This window comes from Harpia harpyja, chromosome 16 (genome assembly GCF_026419915.1).
Source record: "Harpia harpyja isolate bHarHar1 chromosome 16, bHarHar1 primary haplotype, whole genome shotgun sequence".
NCBI lineage: Eukaryota > Metazoa > Chordata > Aves > Accipitriformes > Accipitridae > Harpia > Harpia harpyja.
The window spans coordinates 21513746-21533297 of NC_068955.1; the positions used below are offsets into that span (position 1 = coordinate 21513746).

The 19552-nt window shown below is 39.4% G+C and overlaps 1 long non-coding RNA gene across 1 annotated transcript; it reads right to left on the reverse strand.

The window, feature by feature from the left end:
* Positions 1-131: 131 nt before the first annotated feature.
* LOC128152317 (uncharacterized) lies at positions 132-14512 on the reverse strand. The gene is made up of 3 exons (XR_008238614.1): positions 14426-14512; positions 14200-14317; positions 132-2811 (listed from the first exon to the last, which is right to left on the reverse strand). It is a non-coding gene; the product is annotated as an uncharacterized LOC128152317 (long non-coding RNA).
* Between the last annotated feature and the right edge of the window lie 5040 nt (positions 14513-19552).

Sequence of the window (19552 nt, forward strand, 5' to 3'; positions counted from 1 at the left end):
CAACCACAGACCAGAAAACAAATGTGAAACTCAACCTTATTAATGCACCAACAGCACCATCTCTTGGTGCCTACTCTTTGCACTCCAAGAAAACCTACGAACGAAGCAAGTGTATTTATTTGAATAACATCTCGGGTAAAACATACAATCATCTTCCCTATTTTAGAGTATCTCTGAACATAGTTAACATATACAGGAGAGGACTGGGGAACAGCAGCACTAAATGCTGCTAGAATAAATGAAGCGGGCATATATTTTTACCTAATACTAAATGCCTAAGGAACATATATTTACAAGAAAAATTCAAAAGAACTGGCAATCACACCTTTCCATCACACCTTGCTGCAAAAAAGCTTGGGTAGGAATCCAGTTGACCAGATACCTGGCATATATTCATAATAATCTTTCTCCCCAAAGTTTTGAAGTTCTGCTCAGAATTGCCTATTTTGAGTGACTGTCCTAAACGTTTTCAACTAAGAATTTTGGAATCTTGAAAAGTGGGTTTTCCACTTGAAATGTTCTTTTTTTAAAAAAATGCATATATATTGACACTTGCCAGTTTTAATTACCATCTGTTTATTAACAGCTGGAAGAGAATTTACCTCTCTACTGCTGATGGCCTTTCTGATCCAGGTTTCATAAGATCTAAGGGGTGACAGCAAATGCATGATCTTCAGCACAGTTTATAGCTGCCAGCTGAGAAACAAGCAAGTGGCTATTCTCAAATCATGAAAGATCTTGAAATCAGAATAGTTGCTTCTTATAAGTTTTGGGGTGCTTGTGGTGGGAAATTACAACGTGTAGGTGAAAGCATGATCCTACTTAAAGTACATAGCACAACCAAAATGACTTCAATAGGACCATAAAATTTAATAGCTACAATGTTTTACTTGTGGGTTGCAGAGCTAGCACCTTTGTCATCTAAATTTTGGACCCAAGGCTGGATTGGGCTATAGCGTGGCTAAGTATGTACTTGCCAACTAGCTACTTCTGTTTGTATTGATCTTTTCTTCATTTACTGCCAAAACCCAGTCCCACTTAAAATACATTTTCGTCCCTCCCTTCCCTTTCACTGATAAAAACCACTTCACTCAAAGCTGAAAGATCCTTGGACTAACCAGACAGGGCTAAAACCAGCAAGCTGGTGTTGGATGGCATAATTCTGACCTTACTGGAGCTTACCAAGTACAATTTCTGTCTGGAAGGATCAAGAGCACCACCTGCCGCGCTTGTAGGGAGAAGCAAAACTCCGTGGTTGCAATAAACAGCAACTAAAGAAAAGATTTTTTTTTTTTTTTAAATTTCCTCCATCCCCCTCCCTCAAATCTTTGAAACCATGTCTTGTAAAGCGTAAAGATCAACACTGCTGAACTAGATGTGCCAGAAAGTAGTGAGTAGCTCTGTGCCTGGAAGACAGCACGTTCTTTCAATGTATGGAGCTGAAAAGTAAACCCTGGAAATACTATGACCATGTATTTCAACTAACCTACTTAGGCTACGCTAGACAGGCTGGAGGAGAACAACAGAGCAGGCAGGGACTCTTTCCCATTGCACAGCTAACCGCATATCACAAACTGAGTTCCAGCTTTTGGGGAACTGCTCTGTAAGGGCTAAAATATATAGAGACAGCATTCTCCCTTCTCATCCATTTCTGCACCTGCCCTAGGTGGGAGCTGTCCAGGTGAAAGCTCTTCCTCCTGCCCAAGCAGGGGACATTACTGAAGAACTTTGGCTAAGCATCTTTTCACTACAAACATCCCACAAAGCAAAATGCTGGGCACTAACCTTTAAGCAGTAGTTGAAAGCCATACATGAACTAGATTAAAATCTCTGAGGAGTGTGAGGGTTTTGAAACCCCTGAGGTTTCAGGGAGAACAAGACTGTGAAATAGTATCAGCCCATGAAAGCAAGCATCCTCTGAAAAGTCTTAGAAGTTCAAGAAGAACTGTGTGCTTAGGTCAAGGCCAGCTTATGCTTTAATGTGACAGATGAGAAGTGGAAGTGGTCATCAAATGCCTCCAAAATCAGGAGCATCTGTTTACACAACACCTTAGTTAAAGTATTTGTTTCTAAGAATAGTCTGGTGTCACACAGGCCAGCATTTCAAAGGCCACTTAAAACATGACTATAAGTTCAGTTCAAACAAGGTTCTAAATTAAAATTAAGTTTTGCGATGGTAAATACGTATTGAAGCAGGAATTCATCCTTATCCACCAGTCTGTTCAAGAGCAGATGCCGAAGGAGTGGTCACCATTCTCAGTAGAACCTCCACAGTGAAGTGTCAGAAGAGTTCATGGAATATTCTTTATGAGTTATTATTTTGTTTTGAACCTACCCTAGAGACATCCTATGGCAAAGAAAATATACTTCACTATAGACAATTTTTTATTACCAAAATAGAATCCAAAGGCTATTTTTATCTCAGACAGATTTTTGTGGTTCCATTATTCGTGCTATACAGAGTGGTGGCAAGGGGCCTAAAATGCTGATATACAAGTGCTTTCCCATAAAGTCCTAGGGCAGGTCCCCTAACCTGGCAGAGGGAAACAAGTAATTATTTTTCTTTCTCCAGTTGGTACCACAAAACTTACTTCAAGCAGCCACGTCACATGGAGGACTGCAAAAAATGTTTGCTCTCCAATTACACATCACAAAGTGGTCAAAGAGTTCTGCCACTGTTACCTAGGAACAACTTCTACTGTATCCAAAAAGTAGAGACACTGTTGTACTTTCAGATGATTATCAAAATCTGCAAAGCATCTTGGTCCATGCTAATAAGAACTGCAGTCAGGTGCCAGATTTAAACTTTTTCTGCAAGTACAATGACAGAAAGGGGAATACTAATGAATACTTTGGCACATATGAAGCCTTTTCTGGCTCATTTAGTACCCAAAGGAGAGCAAGTCATAATTAAAGCCAATAATGGCAACTCCAGACAGCCATTCAAATATTTTCCTTGTGCCGTCAATACACCATTTTATATTATCTCACATCATACTTAAGTAGTGTTGAGAACACAGGCATCAGGAGAAAAAATTCCAGCATGACTGAGTACAACCAATAACTAAATCCAATTATGCCTAACTAAAATTTGTTTATTGTGTTCACAAGGGTTTGCTTTTATTATCCAAATATTTCTTAAAGGACAGTTTTTTTCACCAAATAATTTGTGTCAGCTTTAAAATTGTTTTAATTTTTAAATATTTAATTCTTTGGAGCAGGGCCATGTACCCTTCATGAGGAGAAGGAGCATAATTTGTTCGTGAGGTAAAGAGCTTTGCTATGTAAAAGCCTTTTTACTGCACGCTATATAAACTAGTCAAAATGCTTGATAACTATAATGTCTCCAAATGAAAAACAAATGGTTTCATTAAGACTAGAATCAACTTTAATGATTTGATAAGACTGGAGTGTTTTGCTTGCAAAATTCCCAGCAACAGCAATGAGGAGGCCAAATGAAATCTTTTGACTTCGTTTGATTCTGTGATAACTTCTACCAAGCATTTAACTAGACTTCCTTGAGTCTCTCATCCACTTACAAAAGCTTGGGTTTTTCCAAAGTCAGGAAAGATCAGTCCAACCCAGCTGAAGGTAAATATTTTGTAATAAATTCTGACTCTCAGAATAGGTTTGCAAAATAAATATTCTTCCAATACTTTGTCAACTATCACTTCCCAGATCTGTCAGTTTGCAAATTACACACAACTTTTCCAGCAATTATAAAATGGTTTATATTTTCTTCATACTTTGCTAACATGGTGTAAAAAGAAACAAACAAATGTCCAGGTCTTAATCTCTGATGTCCAGTAGTATTGGCAGAAACAGGAGAACAAATATAACGGATCTTATCTGTTAGTTCAGGAGCAAACTAAGCAGTTCATCAAACAAACATGATTATTGTCCTTTTAACAGGTGGTTACTGTCACAGGAGTTATCATGAAACTGAAACACTCATAAGACTAAAAGGCCACCATGTAATTCATCCTGCTGCTGTTACAGGAGAGGACAAAAGGGTGTGGGGGTTCCTCATTTTCCCTTACATGACCTGACTCTGTTGTGGCTCTCTGCTAGAAAGCTGTAAAGGCAGAGGCCACTACACTTCTCTGCCTGTATATAAGGACTCAGGAGCAGATCTGAGTCTTCACACTGGAAGAAGACAGCTGCACCTTGTAAAGTAAATTTGTTCTCTTTAGAGACAAGGAAAAAGTGATGGATTTCTAAGTCACTTTTTCTAAGTCATTTTTTTCCTGGGGCTGTGCAGCTCTGCATCTCATTCTGCATAAGGAACAAATTCATAGTCTGGCCCTTTATTGATAAACAACATGAAAAATATGCAACTGGCATATATCATTAGTCTTCTTACTGCCTACAGACATCAGACATTCTGGTGGTGATGAATTGGTGAGCCAGATAGGAATCTCAACACCAAATCCCAGGCCTGAGACGGATCCCATCTAATTGAAACAAAACTTCTACTGACTTCAGCAGGAAAAAAATCTAAGCCCCAGCTTTTTTTCAAAAACATGTCTATTTTTATACTGGAAGATTGTATTGTAAGTTTTGCTTTATACTTCACTTATTCACAAGTTCTGGTTTTGAAGTCTGAATAAACTACTAAAAGTTAGAAGTAAGGGACAAGAACTCTATCAAAAAGAGGTAACTCAAATCCAGACTCTCAGTTCAATCAGAAATGAGTTCAGCAATGTATGATCATTGCTGCTCCTCTTAAATGGATGTGGTGCTGCTGGCAATGACAGCTTCAACAAACATACATGTGTCAAGTGCAGCGCTAAATGTGTTCATGAGTAGGGATCAAATCCCAGAAACTTCCAGTGTTCTTGTCCAAAACCCAGACTTCCATTTTTTATTTAATGCAGTAGGATTTTGGAATGATTGAAACACTATAACTTTATATAGTAGCATTTCCTCCCCCCTCTCTCTCCTCTCTCTACTTAAAAAAAAAATCTCATCACCTATTTTGAAGCCTTGGAAAAGGATGTATCCAGACGACTAACTCAAATGAGAGAGTGAGTGACATACACAGCTCACAGCAGAGATTGGCAGTCAAAGCTCCTGTATCAGTCAGAGTGCACACACAGACAGTGTAGCTCTTTGTGATAATATTTGCACAAGGCAATCAGTATCTGTTTAATGAAGGATATAAAAAGATTTGCACAAAGAAGTGATTCCTGCAAAGATGATTTACTGAGTGATAATTCACATCATCTCGTCCCAATATGATTTCATTAACTCCTGGTAACTGGGGGAAAAAACCCCTCACGTTACAAACGCACGAGGGCCATTAAACCTGATTTATTGCCTTAACCACACTGCAAGACAGACAGAAACAAATGATACGTTTTTTCCATGGAATGTTGTTAGAGAGTGTGTGTACTAAGATATTCTTCTTCTACTAGTCTGGCACATCTGTACAACTTTGCTGCCATCTGCTGTCTGCTACAGAAAAATAAATCACTCTCATTTAAAATTATTGCTGGATGTCAAAGTGGCACAGTGCTGCTGCCAGCAGGGAGGCCTGCATCTAAAAGAATTTTATATCTGGCCTGGGCTGGTTACTCAATATGCTGAGTAAGGCAGAGACTCAAATTTTTCATTCCTCCTGGGCTTTACTCAGAAAAAGCAGGAACAGCACAATACTGTTACATATTCTGAGGAGATGGAGAGAGGAAACTATTCTGTTCTTTCTGTTGTTCTGAGCAAGCTCAGGGGTTACACTTTGCCCAACAGATGCCTGGATACTTCTATCCTAATAGCACTTTTGCCACTGTGGGCTACCAAGAGAACAGTGAACCTAGCAGCATTTTTTGAGAAAATTATGTTTTCAAGGTGTGACATGAAGGGATCAAAGGAGAACACTGGCTCCTGTGAGTTACAGGAATTACCTATTTACTGATGAGTAAAGAAGGCTGAAGTAAGAAGGACCAATATGGCCTTTTCAGGAGAACTTGTGATTGGAGAGATGTACACATGGTCTACATTTCTAGACAGAGAGCTTTTTAAAAGGCAGGAATCAGAACAGTATGATGAATCAGACTGACCTGTTTCTCCCATCTATCTAAGGCATAAACAATGCACCACCTCACTAGTAGTTAGGTGTGAGCTGTCAGCTTTTACAATCACAGAACTGAAGTTGTTCCTCTAGCTGTTACAAACAGAAGGGAATATTTTCTGCAATGACATTTTTATACTGAATTGAAATCACAGTCATATTTACTCTGATATAATTATGTAAGTTATATATACTTACTATAATACAAATATTCTTATTTTATTAAATAACCTGCTGCAAAATGTTTTTATTATAACACAATCCAACAACACTTACACAAGAAGGAAGTAGTATATCTGGTATGAAAGGCTTCTTCAAATTCTACCTGAGGAAGCTAAAGACAGCAGAGATGACTTGTAAAAGATTGTAAGGATCTCTTGCCCTATGTGAAGGATTTTTTAAATGTTATTTTTAATCCTGCTGAGTAACTCAAACAGGCATTGAAAAATGAGCCTTCCATCAAAATATTTCTTTGCATCTCTATGACTGTAGAGTTTCTTCAAAAAATTACATGCTATATGATGCCTACAAACAACATTCAGCCTTTTATTCATAATGGGTTTAAAAGAAGTAGTTGAAATGGTACATCTTCTATTTACCTCTGATTTGGAATCAATGCTGGTTAAATTTGCTCTATACTGGATATAGTGATTCACTAGTTGGTTCATTTAGCCCACCCAGCTTACATATTACATACTCTATTATGAACGATAACAAATATGAGAATGGAAATGTTGTATGAACGGGGCACAGCTGGAGCATGGACCTTCAGCCAGGATGTTACTTCAGCCTACATCTTTGCTTCCTTGCCTCAGGACAGGCATCAGTTGTTCCCAAGCCAGAAAAGCAGCTTCCCTCTGCCTAAATCTGTAAGGCCCCAAGTAAAGCTGCAAATAAGGTGACGCACTGCAGTTAACTACTGACAGTTCAGGCACAGGAGTGGGAGACAGGACTAATGAATAGGCTGAACCACCACTACCCAATGGATGAATGCACACACAAAATATAGATCATGGAAGCACAGAAACACATACATGTAAACACACCTACCCTGTAAGGCATACCATAGGACTGATGGGAAAAGGCTTGAGAAACTTAGGCCTACTGTCACCTACAGGGCACCTCATTAGTGATAACCACACAATTATGACAGATATAGAAGAACAGGAATCAAAGCTATTGCTAGTCTTCTTTCATTAAAGGCTGTTTACTGGAGATCACTGGAGACAGGCCCCTGCATGAACAAGCCCAGTGAGAATCTAAAGAGCAGCACAGAGCACCCAGGGTACCCTTGTTACAGTCTTGAATCAAAGGCTTGTGCAAAAACTAGTCTAAACAATCCTTGTACTGCACAAATATCTGCTAGGGGATGCAGGCAAATTGCTATTTTGAAGTAGTAACTTTTATATTTATGTATGTTTGAATAGGCCTTCAAAATGATATTTCAAACTCTGTTCCAGATCCAGTTTTGGTTTCCAGTTAGGATTCCATTCTGCTCTCTGTTTAAAAACACAGCAGTCTGAAGCCACCAGTCACTGAATTAGTCCAGATTTTAACTCTGGCAGCTCCCATGTATTCAAAGTAAATGTGATTGGAGGGAAAAAAAAAGATGTGTGATGGAAAAAGGGACTGGAAAAGCCCAGTCCTTTTAGAAAGAGAATAGGTGCTGTAGGCCAAATCTGAGATGCTGAGGCAGAAAAAGTGATCTTCTGGCTCAGTGTCCAGCAGCAGCCAGAAGTCAGTATGTTGGACATCATCAGGAAGGTTACTGAGAACGTGACAGAGGGGTCAGTCTGGCACTATATAAAACCTCAGTGCACCTCCACCTCGAGTTCAGTACACAGTTCTGATCTCTATAGCACAAAGACAGTGGACCTACAGAGGGCAGAGAAGAGCAATGAAGAGGGTCAAGGGGATGGAGTGGCTGCTTTCTGAGGAGAGACTAAAAAGGCTGGAACTCTTCCATTTGGAGAAGTGAAGGCTGAGGAGTGGTTAAGGTTTACAAAATCATTAAGGTGGTGGATAAGGTGAACGCAGAAGTGTCATTCATCAAATCCTGCAATATTACAACTGGGGTGGTGGGAGGAGGCACTCACTGAAACTAGCAGGGAAGTGGTTTAAAACTGATAAAAGAAAATACTTTTTTACACAACAGTTAGTGAATTCCTGGAATTTCTTGTCCTGAGAGGCTGTGGAGGTAGATAGCATCAGCAAGTCAAAAAAAAAAAAAAAAAAAAGAGAGAAGATATCTCAGATAACAGTATCAAAACAGATATTAGAGGGAATAGGCAAAGGTGTGCTCTTTAAAATCTTTAATCCAATGATGCTGGGAGAGTATGAGAAGAATAGACTACAGGAAGTGGCCAGGTTCACATGATGTCCCCAAACAATATCTCCTTTCACTGCAGGAGACAGTGGGGGCAGCACATTGGCCTAGACAGACTACTGCTCTAACCCAGTCATACATTTTTTATGTTATTATGAATAAAGCTTCTGTGTTGACAGTAGCCTCCATGCAAGAAAAGCCACTCTATTGTGCTATATTGGGAATGTGAACGGTACCAGTGCTGTAGCAGATGACTGGAAAACTGGCTAGTGAGAGCATAGAGGTATAGAAACACATATCTACACACTAAGAGATACCAACAGGATCGTTCAACCTATGCATCCACACACCCTCCAGCAGCAGCTTGAAACTCTCTAGGACCATAAGGTTAGGCCTCTTCTCCGTGAGGCCTTGCAGTGTAGATAACAAAAGAGAAAGACTCACAAGATCTCTAGACATGAGACAGAACAACTTGCATTGAAGGGCCAGTAATTGAAACTACTATCACAAATAGTTGGGAGGGTTATAGAAGCAACTGACCAGTTTAACTACTTCAAGGGTGCTGCAGATAGAATAAAACATATTAATGGGAACTATTTTAACCATGTTCTGCTTTCTCTTAATTGCTGCTTGTTTAGAAACAGCATTTTAATGCTTTTCTTCTTGTCAACCACTGTAGTAAGAGAGAAACCACTTCTTTTGACTTCAGTTGAGAACAGCAGAGGTCCGTGATGTGCTCTATGAGTATAATTGAACTGAATGATATTCAATAAAAGAAAAAAATGCACGGATAAGAAGCTCATCTTTGCTTTCATGTGTCTTGCATATTTTTTGAAGTCACAAGTCTTTGTTGATTAAGGAGTTTTACTTTTACCCTGCTTTCTCACCAGCCTTTCTGCTGATGAAGGATGAATAGGGAAAGTGTTGACCTTTCTCTGTATGTTCCAGTTAATAAATACAAATAACACTTTCTTGTATCTGTGCCCAGTTTGGATAGAACACAGTCTGATAGATACTGTATCCCAGATGTTACATCTGATAATTAGGCAGCTTTAAAATGTAACATAGCTGAATGTTATTAAAACCACTAAAATAAAATTAAATCTTCATCTCTGTCATATTTTTTCTGCAGGAAAACACAGGTTTTGCCTTGAAAATGTCAGTTTAAAGAAGAAGCATAATGATTTAGAGGAAGGTAACTTTCAATTCTAGCTTGTCTGTATTAAATACTTTGCAATAAACTGCTCAACAGTTGCTTATCATAGGCAAAACAGTCAGCTGGTAAGCCCTGTTGCTTTTGTGTATTCTAACACACTTCTAGTACGATCCAGAAAATCCAGGCGAGAGGTAATATATGAGATCACATGACTTGTTATCTTAAATGGTTTCATATGTGGTATTTGCTCTAGTTATTTGACATGACTCAAGTTGACCTCATTGTTTGTATGCTTGAAAGGGAACAATTATGCAACTACTAAATGGTATGGAAGAGAGCAATGCCATACAAGACAGAAAAGAAAGTAGGAATGCAATGTCTACCAAACTGTCAAAACGTCTTACAGCAACATAATAAGTATATTTTCTTTTTACAGGCCTATATTACAGAACAATGAAAAAGCTAACATTCATGCTGGTAAATCTGGGTTAATCAAGACATCTTGTAGTTCTTGCAGTCATTTGGAACCTACAATTTTTGTGGTTCTCACATCAGAACCTGAATATTTTCAGACAAGTTCCATGTTTGCCAGAATAACAAAAAATAAAATAATTAAAGCAGACAATAGTAGCCCTAAAAATAGCATCTTATGAAAATGCTGTCAAATGATAACATACATAAATTGATGCATAAGTATCTTCAGTTATAAAATCTTTGTACATACTTAACATGAGTTTGTCAACATCTTAAGGAGGATGTTGAAGCAAGAACATCTTTAGTTTTATCAGTGATTTATAAAAAACATATTAATTAGAGATGAACAAGACACAAACACTATAACTTTCTTCTTGGTATTGACCTCCTTCTTGCAGAAGCATTTGTATTATTAACAAGTTAGAAAATGAAGCATGGAAAAGTCCTGGAATATTCACTGGTATCTATTTAATCTGATTTTGAAGTTCTTTTTTTTTAGTTTTCCTGGCACCTATTTCAAGTTTTTGTAAGTGAAAACATGTAATATCTTATGACACTGCAAGGCATCCTCTGAAAATTATTTTGCTAGATTTCAAATCACTTTGAAGTCTTTGCAGAGGTTTTTTTTTGAGCAGACAGAGGTTACAAGACAAAGACATTCTACTGTTCTGAAGCCTCTGACTCCAATTTCATGTTATCAAATGTCAGTAGCTAGTGAGTGACTGAATGGACAACACCCAGCTGAACCAGCACAGCAGGCAGTGTGCTAATGCTTCAGAAGGGTGAGCACTTTCTGCTGACTCCATAATTAACCAACTTAACATGGGCGGCAACAGGCTGCTGGAGGTACTTTAAGACAATGTTAAACTGTGCCATAATTAAAGAGTTTATTAGGCATTCTGTACTGATTCCAGTGTCCTGACTAAAGCCCACACCTGAGGAATTGCACGCTGTATTCCCTAGTTCTGCCTCCTGTTTTGGTATTTTCTATTCCCCATTCTACAGGTCTCTGGGATGCTATGCATGTTCAAGAAAGTGCACCAGTGAAGTACTGGAGAAAGAAAACTTCAGAAAAAATAGTAAATATCTTTGGTTATCACATGAATGCCCAATTGACAATATGTGCTGGTTTGCTACCTAGCATAGTAAGCTTTCCTTGTCCTACTAGTAGAATTTTTGATGCACATTGAGAGGACAAGAGCCTAGAGAATATGACACAGTGTTCTTTTGGAGCATAGAGGCTACTGTTGACAGCTCTGAGGGAGGCAGACATTGGTGCCTGAGGATTTATTAAACTTTTCCCCGGATGCTTGACAACATGATCTTGCCTCCAGATACTGTGTTTCTTTCAATATGTAAGTGGGAAGCTCAATTTTAATTAGCATGACTTTAAAGCTGACCAAAGCAAATACCAATTACTGTCAGTCAGCGTGGTGATTACAGCTACCTCAGACACATTGCAACAGAAGAGTGGTTGCTTTGTTTATGTGTTAGAAGTGGATGGCAAAGGAAAGCAAACACAATTTAGCTCACAGCTTCAGAATCAAGAGGAGGAGAAAAATATTTTTGCTTATCATGACACATTCAGTGTTTCATTCTGGACTTCTTGGGACTCGTCTCAAACATTTAGTGTCACAGACATGAGAGAGAAAAGTAAATGGATCAGATGGCTGATCAGAGTGCTTTTGTCCCCCAAATAGCTGGGATAGAACTTTACCAAACTGCAGTTTTCAGGCCATAGTATAGACTTAGAGCCTTCTGTTCTGTTCAGTGCAGTCTAGTAGTAACTGTGCTCAGTTATATCCATCACAGCTGCTCTTTCCCAGTCTGGAAATGATACTGCCCTTTGGAACCACAGCATTTCCCACTGAGCCCAAAAGCCCACACTGGTACCCTGAGGTGGTACTGCCTGACAGTGTTATCCTGAGCCAGAAGGCAACTATGTTCTCAGACACACACTGTCAAGCTTTTCCACTTAAACAGCATTCAGCCTCTTAGGGCTCTTTCTCTGTAGCAGCAATGAGGGGAGTATCAACACTTCCTCACATCTGTAGCACTCATTAGCCCAGGTGTTCCATCCTAAGTTCACTGCTATAACATGATCCATTCCTCGCTGCAGGTTTCAAAATCATTATCCCAAGCAGAATGCCTTGAGAAGGTAATGGTTTTCCTGCATGTGTCTAGGTCATTCTGACCTAACCCCTTTCCTGTAATATTGTCAGACAGCTGGCTAACTGCCAATGTGCTCAACGAATTTAAAATGCCATTAGAAAGATTATGGTCTGTGTTCAGTTCAGATTTCCTCCAACGCAAACTGTTGTGAAAATGCCTGGGATATTTAAATATTGCTTGTGCTGTGCAGAGATAGAGTAGGGTTTTCATTTCTGTTGACTCCTGTCTGAAAAGCTCCTCCAATCTCTAAGTTATTTTCACCCATGTCTAACATGGAAGATTTTTGAAACAGCATTTAGCTAAAAAGGGAAGCTGACATAGAAGTGTATGCCAACTTTCCAAATGCTAAATTACAAGTACTTTCTTGCCTCACTGCCACCTGTGAAGAATGTGGCTACACAGATAACCTAGAATTGGAAATATTAATCTGCAATACAGCTGCTCTTCTCTAAATATTTAAATAATTACAGAATTAGAAAGCTGAACCTGTATGATGGCTCAGTCTGTAAGCTTGTGGGGACATCTCTGTCCCTGACTTGTTAAGATAAGTTACCTCTTTTAGCAAAAACTTACTCTTCCTGGGCTTGGTGACAGATTGGGGTTTTCTTCCTGTACTACTATGTACCTGACACTCATTTTGTGAAGTAGTAGGACTCACTGGGCAAGGAAATACTTACCACTAATCACATTAGGGCAAGAACAGGAAACAAGGATACTCTGGGGAATCTGGGACCCAAGTGGACACGAAGAGGGTACACCTTCATGGATGATGTCATCTCTTCCAAGGAGCCAAGCAGTTCTATGACATTCATGCCCACAGTGCTACATTGCCATGCAGAGTGTTTGCCTATGTCTGTGGTGACAGCGGGGGTGTGGTTGGGAACTGGGACTATCTGGATTAAAAACAGCCAGGGTTCAGTCTCTAAATGAAAACATGGACACTCCAAAAAAAAAAGAGCTAGGAGGGGTCAAAAACCTGAAGAGTGGACACTGGGGGCAGATAGGCAAGGAGAATGAGACAGGCCAGACATAACAGATTAGAGAACCTGCGGTAGAAGTCAGTTCTCAGGGAAGAGACCCAGGAATTCATTAGTCTGTAGGGGAACACAGTGTGTTGTATACACTTCTACAGAACAGCAATACAGGTTCCTTGTGCAATAAAAGTTATCCAGAAAAATAAATGCAAATAATAGCATACTATGTATAACAGTGCTTAATCCAGAAGATCTAAGAAGTAGTTAGGAGATGATATATCTGGTTAGAGATACCTTTTATTGATAACAAGAATTAACTAAATGTATCTAAGAAGTTATGAAATGTATAGAATATCATGATACCTAATATTAAACTTATTTATATGTGGACTTCTCTATAAGTTTGTGGAATGTTCAACGAGAGGCATAAATGTCCATCTTCATTTGTTTACCGTCTAAGAACAGTATCTGTGCTCCTAAATGGATTTCCAAAGCACATAGTTGCTCAGAACTGACCTTTGAAAATTCTAAATGAAATCTGCATGTGTATGCCAGTGTTTAGGTGTTACTGTTTAGCTTTGGAAAAAGCTGGTTGGAAGTTTAAGAAAATGGGAAATGCATCAAGTTAGAATCTTTTTCCTATTACCTCCTGTAGGAATCTGTAGTCTTTGTGAACTCATGTTTTTCTTCAGCAAATCTGCCAATAATTTTCAAGGAAACCAAAACCACTGTGTTAAGGTTCCAGGATTATCTGTTTCTGTTATTTTGGTTATTTTCCCTCTATATACAATTCTTTAAAAATTTGCATCTATACATGGTTAAAGAGGTTAGTTGGTGCATGCAGGTATGCCCTCACTTGGACAGAGGACTAACATTCAAAATGCCTTGAAAGGCAAAGTGGTAAGAGAGAAATAACAATTCATAAAGACTGTTATATATTACAACAGAGAATATTATTTTTAAAAGTTATAGGCTTATGGTTTACCTTGCTGAATTCAACACAATTACAAAATGGAGCTCAGTTTACCTCCCACAATCTTCAGTTTTTCTCCAGAAAAGTGCCTTTTCCTGCTCCATGTTTCTCTTTTGTTCTTCATGTACCACTTGATGGATCCCTTGCCAGTCTCTTTGGTTACTAGAAGGCACTGAAAAGAATACAGATAATAGCGAGAAGGATTTCCTGGTCTCACTGCAATATCAAGGCACACTTTAGCCTTGATCAGCTATGGCAGGGAAGAAAACCTTCACTTTACCTTGAGAGCTGTAATCTCTGCTCCCCTTGTCACTGGCCACTGGAAAAAGCCCATGGTTGATACTCTTTTCTTCAGGGACCATCTCAGTTTATCTCATCACATTTTGCCAGGATGGACATTTTTTCCTGAAGCAGTAAAGAGAAATGTCTACTGCCTGCAAGCACCTTTCAGTGACATGTTTTCAAACAGTTAGGCAAAAAAGTATCAAGGAGGACGTGGGTTTTCAGGGGCTGCCAGGCAAGACAAACCACCCCCTTTCTGTGGCTCTGGTGACATGCTTATGTCCTGCTTCTGAAAGCTCTGCAGGAAATGATGAAACAGAAACCTATTTCTTCTGGCAGAGAGCAGTTAACCTTTGGAAATCTAACTTGTATATTACAGCAGAGGCTTTGACTAATGGTACTTTGAGGAAGTCTTTGTGAACACAGACACAATGCAGTCAGTTAACTGTCTTCAACGCCAACATTGACAGACTCTTCTTGGTGGGGTACTAGAAGCCCCCTCTGGGCTCCTGAAGCAGCAACCCAACTCTCTGTGTCCTTACTCTAGTTGCAGATATGTAGCTTTCCCCTAGTCAGTGCTTCTGGCAAGGAAATTGTTGCTCTTGCAAGAGTGAAAATGGGAAAACCTGCATTTCTCCAAACTTGTCTGGATACCCAGGAGTCAGGAGGACTCCTCTAACAGACTGCCAGCTGGACCAAGAATAATGAAGTTCCAAGGTTTAAACAGTGGTCTGCTCTGGCCATTCTTGATGTAAAAAGATACTTTTACTCCCCTCCCCTCCAGTTCAGTCCTCCCACTCTTTAATTTTTTGGTTCCCTTTCTTGGACTTCTACGGATTAAAACCAGAAAAGAAACAGCATCCCTTCCCCCACTTCAGATGAACACTTTTTCCTGCTTTTCTTGGCTGAGTGCTCCTTTCATACTCAGCGGGTATCCTTGGGATATCTCTCAAGGCAGGCTCTGCACAATGGCTCAGCACCAAGAAGTGTGGCTGTCTAGTGCCTAGCAACACTGACATGACCTCGAGTGGCTTAATTTTATAATTGCTGTCTCTTAGATAGTATGTGAACTCAAACTGGTCTCCAAGACTCATAACCACACCAAATCTCCTGAAAGGAGCAGACACTTTCACTGGCCTCGGTTCCCTTTCTGAAGATTCCGAGATACAGAGCTTGTTTTCTCTGGTTTTCATTCATGCAATAACAGGAAATCCCAGAGAGCAGAACAAGAGATTTCATTGTTTCCCAGAACTGGTAACACCTTGATGGCTAATTTGGTTTAGCGCAAAATTAAGTAAAAAAACCCCAGAGAACCACCCCCCTCATTCAGCTGTATGGTCTTACTACTAAGCAGCAATTGCAAACTTGCATTGACAACAGTGGAGCCAAGATTTCATCCCAAACACATTATCAGTGCAGATGACTATCCGCCACTGTGCTGGAGACCTGTGATCCATATTCTCAAATTCTTTCTAAGAGTTTGAAATCAGAGATCACTTGCCACAAACATCTTCTGAGTAATGTCAATGCGGAACCACAGTGTTCTAAGGTAGTTGACGTCCTTCACAGTAACTGATTAGATTCACAATGTAGTTAATTTCCTGAACATACTAGTCATTTAGATACCTTAGCACTATTTCAAAAGCTGGCAACATAATACTTGAAATCATATAATTCATAAGTATTAGGGGAGCATATTCTGGTAGCTCTTCCAACTTCTGGCCAACAATTGAATAGTTTGGCAAACATCCTTCAGTTCTTCAGACACAGAGGACAAACACAGAATTTGGACAAGAATACACTTCCATTTCTTGGCCATGTCACAGTCTTTACAGGGATAAAAATGCATCCAACTTACTTATATGAAGTTCATCACAACATTTCCATAACATCTGTCCCATAGTGTGGTGGTTGACCTTGGCTGGCCGCCACGTGCCCAGCAAGCCACCCTATCACTCCCCTCCTCAGCAGGACCAGGGGGAGGGGAGAAAATAAGATGGTAAAGAACTTGTGGGTCAAGATAAAGGCAGTTTAATAAAGCAAAAGCAAAAGCAAAGGCTGTGTGCAGAAGCAAAGAAAAAACAAAAGATTAATTCTCTACTCGCCATCAGCAGGCGATGGCCATTTACTTCCTCGGAAGTAGGGCTTCAGTATGCATAGCGGTTGCTCTGGAAGACAAACAAGGTACTAATGAATGCCCCCCACACCTCCTCCTTTCTCTTAGCTTTTATTGCTGAGCAGATGTCATATGGTATGGAATACCCCTTTGGTCACTTTGGGTCAGCTGTTCTGGCTATGGCCCCTCCCAAGATCTTGTCCACACCCAGCCTACTGGCCTTTGGAGTTGAGAGGGGATGTTGAAGAGACAGCCTGATGCTGTGGGAGCACTGCTCAGCAGTAGCCAAAACACTGGTGTGTTATCAACACCTCTCTAGCTACAAATACAAGCACAGCACTATGAGGGCTGCTATAGGGAAAATTAACCCCATCCCAGCCAGACCCTGTACAGATAGGTTTGCCAGTTCTCTGGCCCTTTAAAATTGTGGAGGCAATGTTCAACACACAACCAAATTTTCGGTTACCTATATTGATTTGCTGCAGACAACTGATTGCCAGTTGCCATGATAAATGTTAGTATTTTCCTTTAAAGTTTGGTATTTGCCCCCTCTAATATGTGAAGGTGTTGACTCACAAACATAGGCAGATTTAACTGACGGTGGCCTTCAGCTGCCTGTCTTTATGATTGCTCTTTGCTTCCCACAACAGGGAAATGGAATAATCCATCCAGCCATTTCTAAACTGTTCCACTATAAAATCAGGACTGATTTTGCTTATGTTATAGAATGTGGTGACTTGGGAGCATTTTTGCATGCAGTTCAACTGTCCCTGCAGTAGAGGTGACAATCTTTGGAAGAAGCAAGTCATAGGCACTGGGAAGGCCTCCACTTCCAAGCTGAGTCCCACTGTGCTGAATCCCACTGTGTCACTGTGTTGGGTGTTATCAGCTGTCTTCATTTCTATACAAGAAATTAACAGCATGTTGTTTACGAATCTCAACAGAGGACTTAATTCCTGCAAAGACTTGGGATATGAATAATACCTCTCTGTGATAGACCAATGGTGACAGTTATTCTATTGTATACTATTTACAACTTACATTGGCATTGGCATTTAAAAAGCAGTGGACAAATGTTGAACTTACTTACACTGTTCAATTGCTAATTCAAAGTGAAATAAATTACCCGACCACTCTTGTCTAAAACATAAGAGATATACAACTGGACTATTGCAATTCAGGTTACATCAGTCCCTGAATGTAAACATGAACTAGGTCAAAATTGTTTTATAAAGAAGGTTTGCAACATTTTAACCACATAATCTAAAGGTATTAATCTATAACTAAGGTTTTATAATTTGACTAAATCTAGTTTTTACATCTTGTTAAGCCTTCGTTTATTTAATGGTGGAAAAAAGCCCCCACAATTAGGACTGTATCATCACTTTGTAATCTGCCCTGAACAAAGCAGTAACATGGAGTTGTCTGTGTCCCCAGACTAAGAAAACTGCTCCAGTCTTGCATCAGGTGAAACTGAAGTCTCTCTAGTGCAATGATCTTAGCAAATGATTGGGGAAAGTGAACCAAAGCCTCCTTTGTAGTTCTACAGAGCCTGCTTTACCTCTCTTACCTGTAGGATTAAGAGAAATAAAAGGAACACTTTATGCTCACTTATATCTCCATGTAGGGCCATGATAGTAGACCTTAAGGAACTGTTAATTAATTGACAGACAAACCATCAAGGCATCAAAGAAATGGTTGGTTCTTAACAGCTTTTGCATGACTGATAAGGCAGCTTGGGAATTAGAACCCACATCTCCCACTGCCCATCCTCAAGTTGTAAACAGAAGAGTTATTTTACTATTCATTTACATAATAAATGAAGTTCTGGATCTATCTTTAATAAAAATTTAGCATCACATAGCTTATTTGGAAATATGAAGAGAACTGGGGGTCTGATTGATCCCACATGCATATTGGGACGTACATAACATACTGCAAAGTTATAAAATACCTGCTGATTTCTATTTGTTTTAATATTAAGCAATATGTGTGCTTGATTAACATTCCAACTCAATAAAAGCCCAATAAGTTCCCCACAAGTTATGTAAGAATAATTTTAAAGTATTTCATGAAAGAAATTATTTTCCATTAAAGAAACTGGGACAATTCTAGATGCCGTCATATGTTAGCCAGCTAAAAATATTTTATCATAGGAACCACAAAACTTATCTCTAATGTTCAGGAATTCATCATTATTTCTTCAGTAAAGCATGTCATTCCTAATAATTCCATATTAAGTAAATGTACTATTGATTTTCATAATAAAAAAGTACATACTTGGAACTAATTTGTAATTACATTGTGTTCTTTAGCATTTTGTTGAAGGTGGACTATTTTATAAGCTTTCATTGTTCATGAGGTTAATTTAGCTTAACTTTCCCATCACATATAAATGTATCTTAATTTTTTTGTATTCAGATGTTGAAGTCATGGGAATTAATCTTCCACAATCACATTCGAAGGAGGCTTACTCAAATCTGCAGACAGAGACAATAAAAGGGACTGTAGCCATTCCCAATGCCATTACACATGGTCTGGCCCAACTCAGCCATGGGGCTTATGGCTTCAGTAGTAGGAATGGCTGAATTAAATGCATATCCACTCCTTCAGCAGTCTCAAATTGAAGACTGATCCTTTCAAAGATAAAACCAGAAGCAGCTCTCACTAATACAGCCATCTGTAGCTGAAGTAGAGAACACTACCTCCATTAAGTGCTTTCAGCTCTAGGGACTGTAAACTCCAAGAGAGGAAATGCATGTGAATAGGCCATCTCTCAAGAGTTTTTACAAGCAACCTGCGGGAATTCTGACAACTGCAGTACATCTATAAATTACTGTCACTGTTTGTGACAGCAGATAAGCACCAGTAACTCAATTTATAGTCCTGTCTCCAGCCTCTAGAACCTCTTGGTTCTCCCACACCTCTGAATTCCTGTCAGCATCAACTTAGAAATGCCTCCATGTGATGTTACGTTCTGAGTGATTCTTGCTGCTCTCCTGGCAGCCT